General features: G+C 37.9%; 1 long non-coding RNA gene across 1 annotated transcript in view; it reads right to left on the bottom strand.

The window, feature by feature from the left end:
- LOC106521785 (uncharacterized) overlaps nt 1-7348 on the bottom strand; it is a 59107-nt gene extending 51759 nt beyond the window's left edge. The window contains exon 1 of the long non-coding RNA XR_001310709.1: nt 7335-7348. This is a non-coding gene — a long non-coding RNA (uncharacterized LOC106521785). The remainder of the gene's footprint in view (nt 1-7334) is intronic.
- Between the last annotated feature and the right edge of the window lie 1401 nt (nt 7349-8749).

Raw genomic sequence — 8749 nt, 5'->3', positions numbered from 1 at the left:
GTGTGTGTGTGTGTGTGTGTGTGTGTGTGTGTGTGTGTGTGTGTGTGTGTGTGGTGAAGGAGGGCGAAGGAGGGCAGAGAGAGAAATGAAACACTGTGAAACAGACGCAGAAAAGTGGGAGTGAAAAGGGAGGGGAAAAAAGAGAAGCACTTATCCATTATAAAGAGGGAAAATGTAATCTTACAGCAAGCTCACACCTCCACTCTAATCTCTTCTTTCTCTCTCAAAGGAGTGCCACCCAGGGGCCATCACCATTATATCTAGACCCATCTATTTCCTTCTCCGCCTCCAACCAGACACTGGGGCTGCAATTCGGTCCCACTAGCCCCAGTCAAAGGAGACACATCATTGATAAATCCCCTTGTTTTTAACCAGGGGTAATAGCTTATAAGCATTACGAGCACTTTGGATGTCACTYCATTTTAGGTTGGTCTTTATTCCACTATGCAACTTTGCGCTAAGGCTACATAAGCCTTATAATAAAACATTTCAATGAAAATCATTTGTTTTCACACTGGAGTGCGAATCGGACAGCTGCATCTCCAAACTTGTACTCTACCCAACYTTGTTACACTTTTATACACACAAGAGTTGTCTGCTATAAACCATAGCGGTTCAGTGTTGCACTGCTTTCATAGATGCAGAGAAGAGGCTCATGGGAAATGAGAGGGACAGTGAAAGGAAGACAGGTGGCGTGAGATCAGAACATATCACCACTGCGTGTGTTCATGACATTGTTGTCACTATTAAAAGTCTGAAAAACTCAGAGGAAAGAAAATGCAACWCCTTAATTCAAATATTGCCACTTTACTAACATTTATACTTAAAAGGAGAAAAAAACGTACATTCAAGCAGCAAATACTGAGTCTTAACTGATTTATTTAAATGGAAATACAGCACGAACAATCCTTAAATACATATAAACAGATAAAAAGTTTGAGGTGAGCAAATTGAAATTCAGCGCACCCCCTTGGAAGGCGACTGACTCATCCTCTTTCTGCCAAATATTAGGATTACACCCATAGCCAACAACAAGTGATGAGCAAACTGTTCCATGATCATTTTCTCAGCCAATCACGGCTCATTTTTCACAAATAAATACAAATACTACCATTCAATCAAAATGAACAAGTACAAAATAAACACATGAACAAGAGGGAGGTTGTCTTTAGAATTATTGCTTTTGGAAAACGTTCACCATTTCTCATTTTATTGCCACTTTTTGCCAAATATTGATGTACTGTATGTTTGAGCTTTCAAATAAAGGACAAAACAGTGTTTTTGTGGCTGTTGTAATTTAAAATATTCTGTGTTCAAATACATTTTTCTGCTGTAGTTAGCAGTTAATTTAAAATTATTTATTAGACATTTTTACCTATTTTACAATGAGAACGCTTTCTCTCAGTGGCACAAACAGCCTGCATGAATGTAAAAGGAACAAAAAGTCTAATTCAAGTTTTGAAATGTGTCTTCGTTTTTCTTCTTCCGAAATTCTTTGGGGTAAGGTGTGTTTAATATTCTGTGAKTGTATTTGAAAAAAGTTCGGTCACCACCATCTGGTCATGAAAATAAGAAGAAGAAAAAAAGGCTTGTGTGTTTGTTTTTCAATATTTTGATAAGATACAACAAAAAATAGAGAAAAAATAATCTTGGACGCTAAAACTACTATAAAAATTTGGTTCCTATTAATATCTGCTTTTATTTTCATTTCATTTYCTGTGGTTTATGAACAATTTTTTTTCAGTCAATAGGGAATATGACATAACGGGAAACTTTAAGTGCATTGATTTTTGACACTTAAATAATTGTTTAGATTATTCACAAGTATTTCGAACATTCCTCTGTTGTGCTTCAAGACAGGCCGTATGGTGAAAATGACTTGGACTCATGCTGAGTCTCTAAAAGAGATGACTAAATCTGGACATCGTGGTTCACATCCACTTTATTCAGTTTATACATATTTAATACCAACACTAAAATAGTTTAAAATGTAGAACTGAGAAACGCCCTAAAAGGACGAGCTCTTTGAGTTGATGTCAAGTAATTATTCAAGTATTTTTAAGGCGAAAAATATTTAAAGGACAGCACTGAAACATAGAGTTATACCTTGCTCATAGCTTATTTTTACATCCATTTTGGTGGAGTTTGTCCTCTTTGGTTGCATCAGTTGTACTCCTGAACTTGACACACCTGGCCTTTGTTTGCTGTTTGCCCCTTACCATTTGTCAWAAGTGTGCCCATCTCCCTCCTCATCTATTAAAACGTTTCCAGCTAACCAGTTCTGACTGGTCTGAGCTGAAGGACGGGATCTCGTTTGTGTTCCTCCATCTGTAAACCATGGAATCACCTTGCTAAACCCTCCTGCTTGTCCTTTGTGTTCTTTTCTATTTCCGTCYTTGTAGGGACCCGTTCGGGCTGAAGCAGACTTTCAGACATTCAGGTAAGCAACCAGAGAGGCGAGAGGCGAACACAGGGAAACAGCCAGCCATACATATGGATCAGGTCGGCTGCTGAGCATTAATGGCCTCCCTCTGGAATCTAAAAACACCGGCACGGGCCAGAGAGGAGCTCCTGTGGGAAATCAGAATACCAGCAGCCGTTCAGGTCAGCTTGTACGTGTTTGCAGCATGTTACGGCTCCATTTTGTCCACCTCCTTTGCAACAGAAAGCCTTCTTCTCTGAGGTTATTRATGCATTTTTATTTCTCTGTTGAGTGGAGAACATCCCTGACTGCTGGAATAGAATTGAGATTTTAATGAGGGGAAAAAGCTACCATGTCTGGTGCACCTAAACTAACTGATGTTCTTATAAAAGATGAGACCATGGTGATTCATAGTGGTTCTACTTTAAACCTAGAAAAAAAGACAATATTATTTTTTCTTATATTTGAAGGTTGAAGCCTCTTGAAGAAATAGCATAAAACAGTTAAAAGTTCTTKTAATCCATCGACAATAGACAGTCATTTATATTACAAATGGGTTGAACATGAACAATTCTTAATTATCTAAATCATTAGTGATTATCCAAGTGAAATAACAAATTAAAGGAGATCAAGGMGAAACTTCTCAACAGTAACATCAATGATTTGTACTACAGGAAAAATGCACTGCATTCTGAGTAAGAGAATTTTTGTTCACGTTCCTGTTACTAGTTAAAGTGATCTCTTATAAAACCCAATCCTTTGCTTCTTTGGTATTTGAGCAGAGTTATTTCTTTCTCAACGGAGTAAAAGAAAATGCCGGAGGTCACTGACTCATGGTGCACTGAGTCACAACACGACTCCTGAAATGCTGTCATTCCTCACGTTGGGGATTTGTACAAAGATCCCGACTGTTTTTGCCGTTAACTCCGGTAGTTCGGAGAACTTTAACCCATTTCAAACCCGAGCCAATGTGGTGGGTGTTTTGTGGAGAACAAAYGGCTTTATCTGCTGTAGTATAAGAATGCTGACAATGTGACTGTCATAAACAGGACTTATGACCTTGCTGAAGTGCCGTTCCCTCCCACACACTCATATATCAATAATGCCTATGTCCTCGCTGCCGAGGCTTCTCCATGACTTGGGATTACGAGAAAACATTGATATTTTTTTCTTTTTTTTTTTGCATCATGAAATATTAGGATGGCACCATTTTCATAAAAAACTGAACAGTTGAGTTGATGTTCTAATCAGAAAAAAGTACTTTAGAAGTCTAGAAACCTATTTTAGAGCTCTGAAAAAAAACTGACCTTTTTTCACAAAAAACAGAATTACATAACCTGATCAGGGTCAGCATCAATGGACACATAATTGTTATTAAGTCATAATAATTTGTTAATAAACTGGTGGTTTACTTTAAATAATTATTTTTTGTCATTTATCATTTAATTTATATTCATTATGTGATTTTACTAATTTATATTCATTATGTGATTTTACTGTTTTGTTTCAAACGAATAAAAAGAGAAAAATGATGGAAGCAAAGCAACTGAGATGTGAAAGCTCAATCAAACTTGATATTTTATTAATTTACAAACATATATGACTATTCTCATTGCTCTGCATTGAAGGTTCCTCTGCACCTGTGCATGTAAGCTCATCCACATCTCTTTGACTCAACACTGCTAGACCCACAATCCGTTTRCCCCTACTCGTCATCCATTCTAGCCTCCATCCATTCCCATCATGGTGCTTCTTCCCTGCTCAGACTGTGTAGGTGTGAGTGTGTGTCTGTGTTTGGATGTGTGTACCTGCTATAGATGAGGCAGGGATGACTGTGTCTTGATGCAGCAGTAGCAGCAGCAGCAGCCTGTGGAAACAAAGGCAGGGTGATTTATAGCCCTGTACTGAGAGCATAAATCACACCTGCAGTGCCGCACCTTTAAACGCCCTGCGTCCTGACAGCATTTACCTTTTATAAATGATTGGGCTGAACCTCCCATGGAGCCCGAGACCATGAAGCTCACTCACTCTCCATCCAGTTCTGCCTTTGTTTCACTTATCTCCCTGCCTCTCTCTCTCTCTCATTTCAATTTTCTCTCCCTAACCATCTCACACATCGTTCTCCCCTTAGTCCCACATCTTTCCACTTTCTGCCTTCTCCATTTCAGCTGGAATTTCATCCTCCTACCACTCCTCCTTCCCTCATATCAGTCCTCACCATGGCCTCCCTTTCTCCATTTTGCAGAGCATGATGGGATGCTCCCAGTGGCTACTCCTTCTGTGCTCACCCACTGTCGACGTCGTCTGGGGATATACTGCTAAAGCTGTTTAAAAGGCAGCTGCACTGTCACTGCGTCCACAGCCGTTAAGGAAATGAATGTGTCACTCACGGCCCTATCTACGTTCCTCATAACCACTTTTGTATTGGGAAGCGCACACACACACACACACACACACACACAGAGCCATCCGTACCTGTGTCATAGAAGAAGTGTGAGGCAGGGAATATGCATCCCCAGCTGCAGGAGTGTGGCTCCAGATAAAGGTGACGCCTTGAGGCCATTACTTATCCAGCACAGCAGCAAAGGTTTGCAGATATTATACCTGCTGTCTCAACATAATAGCTCTCGGTTGGGAGCCGCACGCGCACRTTTGAATACACACACTGCGTATTGCACGCTTGCAAACGGAACAAGCACAGACAATAAGAAACACAGACAGGCCCACATACAAATTTACACACGTCTCCAGCGCTAAATCTGCAAAGACACATCAGCACACATCGGGATAGCTTGSCTGACTGAGTTGAAACAGATGAAAGAGCTGCTAAATGAAATCTGACTCAACAGTTTCAAATGCAACACTGTGAGCATCAGTAGAACAAAACGACAAAATCTCTCAAAGCTGCCCCAGTAACAACCACCAGGAGAATCTGAGTATCTGTTTTAAGCTCTTTGTTTTACACTATATGTTGGGTTTAAAGTTAATGTTTATATCACAGTTTAAAATCAAAGCTACAGTCTTTAKGTAAAATATTAACAGAGAAATGAGTAAAGCCAACATCTGAGATATGAGAATGGTTTTATTTGCAATAAGATATGCAAAAGATGGTTCTAAAACAAATAAGATGTTGCAAAAAATGTAGGTTTTCAGCTGTGACTTCAAACACTTAAAAAAGTCAAACAGGTTCTAAAACAATAGTCAATTTTGCGTCAGTTGTTAACAGTAGGGGTGGGCATATCAATCCATGTATGGATGCAATCAATGAGTATTGGTATTGGATAGATACTAGAGTGATGAGATTGATTGTTTTGTTTACACTTTAGTAGCACTACTGACTTTATTTTTCATTTTATTTGTGAAAAATAAAGTCAGTATTGCAAAGTCTCTAAATTGTTCATCCTCTACATCCTGCCCCTGTGCTGTGGAAGTAATTTTTTTGTTGTTGCTAACATTGTTATATTTTGTTACATTGTTGCTTCTTTTTTGTAATTTTGCACTACTGACTTTTTTCTTAATTGTGTATGGTAGAAGATAATAGAGAAATTATTTTATTATCCCTAATATTGCTGTTTTTTACCATAATTGATTAATTAAAGGCAAAATCACGTGATTATTTAATGAACATGACAAGTTTCGGAATCAGAATCAGCGATTCTAGCCATGTTTCAGATCGATACCAAAATTCCTGCCATCGCCCACCCCTCAGCAGTCTTGGCTTGAACAGACAGTTGCAATAGCTTAGCTGTGATGACAAAAAATCAAAGCTGTAATAAAACAGGGAGTAATTTTTTTTGCTTTATTTCTCATGTGAAAATAAATTAGTTGAACAACAAACTTAACGTTAACGAATTTAAGTTGATGGGCAAAGATGACACTTAAGTTCTCAGCAGCTGATTTTGTGTGACAAGTTAAAGAGGGTACAGGAACCTGGTGTGGATCAGAAACTAACACATCAACTGTACTATGCAGCAAGTTAGCTGAAGAAAATTCAGACATTCATTTTTTCAAATTCAGTCAAGTAATTGTGTAGAACAACAGTGTTGGCAAGATTACCAGGTGATAAGGACAATCTATGTATAATTAGCGTAAAGATGAAAAAACGTCAAGTGGAGCAGAGGGAACACATATGAATAAAAGAAAACTTGTCCAAATACAAACCCATGAGGCACTCCACAGGTTAGAGGTGCCAGAGAGGAAGCAACAGCAGTAAATGTAACATACAAAATTTATACAGGTGTCTAAATCAAATCACAACTCATTTCTGACAACATCAGTATCAAAACAGCAGGCCAATTAAAAATAAATAAATAAACACAAATTAGGAAATTTTGTCACAGCTCAAGTTCATAACAGAATTTGTCAGTTTTAGAAAAGCCATTTGATCGTTTCTAAACCTGATTAAAATTAAGTTAACGTCTTCAGTTGCATAGTTGCTTACAAACTATTTTTCCATTAAATAAGTCTGAATGTAACACTATCCATCACTGATCCTTTTAATCAAGAATTAATTACACTTATTCTACAAACTAGAGTGTATGCTGCTGTTTCATTTTGATTGTTCCGTGTTGGAAGTCATAATTTCCATAGATTACACAAATGTAAAAATGGAAAAATTAACACAAACTATTTCTAGGATAATGAATCCTATACTAATCATATTTCATTAAGGCTCCTTTCTACAAATGTTCAAAATTACAGATACAACTTCATCACATTTGAGAAAATAAACACACACACACACACTCACACACACAYTTAGCAGCTCATATATTAAAACAGTAAGTAACTTCCACCTTGAGCAGAAAGCATCTCATCCCTTCCCAGCATAACCTACAACTTGCTCAGAGGATTCATACCATCCATGCATTAGTGCTTCATTTAGTCCCAATTCCATCTGTTAAATCCTTACACACTTGATCTTCTCTCTCTAGCGCGGGGTTCTCATACAGTTCCAACTTTTCATGGCAGCGAATGAAAAGGAGGGACCCGGACAGACAAGATGAATCGAAACCGAGCCAGTCATTTCAGCTCCAGTTTGAATGTGACAGTTGTTCTTTGTATTTGCGTTGGACGGTCTACAGTGGAAACCAGAGATGCCCTGCAAATGTGAGCCGGTCCGCTGCCAGGATGCCGGTTGTTCTACTGTAACTGAGCAGGAGTCTGCGTGTGTGAGCAGAAAATAAATACCAACAGTGAATAAATCTTTGCCGAAGTCCTCAAGGTCCAAAGTGACTTTTTATTTCTATAAGAGAAGTAAATGTTTTATTGATTTAACTTAAAATTTATCGTAACAGAAAGAGCAGTTACTTTATTATAAGAAATAACAGAAAAAGAATCAAAGATGTTTTAACTTTTGCTATTTTTTGAAACATGAATCACTTGGTTAGTGAGACAAAAAAGGGGAAAACAAGCTCAGACATTTCTTTATTTGGAAAGAAACACTGCGAAGGCTAAAAGGCTAACGTCTGGCTGCTATTAGCAAGCCCTTTGTTAGTCTTGCAGAGAAGCTTTTTGTGTAGCAGACATGACCCCCATGTTGAAAACTGCACCTGGGCACCAAGATGGGTATTTACTCCTTTGAACCTAACCTTGCTCCGTCTGAGAAAAGGGTTCAGAAGAAACAGTGGTTCATACTGTAGCAGCACAACATTGTTTTGTGCCCTGGGTTAATTGGTGTGATTGTTGCCCTAAGTTATACGGACTTCAGGCCTTGTACTTGCCAGAAGATATAATGCATTCAGGTGGTATTAATTAAGTGTTCGTAGGAGTCTAGCCCTCTGCTGAAGATATGAGTTTACCTCATCTCCAGCACCCACTGAAAGATCTCCTTTTATAGCTGCTACAGGCTGTAACTCTTCACTTCCTTAAGTAAAGCTTTAACTATTTCAGTTATGCCATCACATTAAAGTCAGGCTTACTTTGTTTGGTACAAAAACACAAGGTATCATTTGAATGTAGAAAAATAAAATATTTGATATGGGTAATTTGTCAAAACAAAAGCATGCCCAGACCTTGTAAAACAAGAAAAGCATGAGTGAATATGCTATGGGACAAAGGGTAAAACCACTTAAACCTTAAAGAGTGGTGATAAAGAAGTCATAGTAAATGTAACCTCAGCAAATGCTAAATCTTTTAGCTATATTCTTTAAAGCATACATTTAACACATTTTTTTGTTTACTTCAATTAGACAAAACGTTTTACCATATTACATTTTTGACCGCTTTAAAAAGGTTTGTAAATAGATATAATGGCCTGCTGCTATGAAAAACATACCATATAAAGTGTGGTGATTTCTTTTTCATACACAGTATATACAATATATA

This window comes from Austrofundulus limnaeus, unplaced genomic scaffold (genome assembly GCF_001266775.1).
Source record: "Austrofundulus limnaeus strain Quisiro unplaced genomic scaffold, Austrofundulus_limnaeus-1.0 Scaffold2, whole genome shotgun sequence".
Classification (NCBI taxonomy): Eukaryota; Metazoa; Chordata; class Actinopteri; order Cyprinodontiformes; family Rivulidae; genus Austrofundulus; species Austrofundulus limnaeus.
Note: the sequence above shows the minus strand (reverse complement) of the source record. Positions and strands in the feature narration are given on the sequence as shown.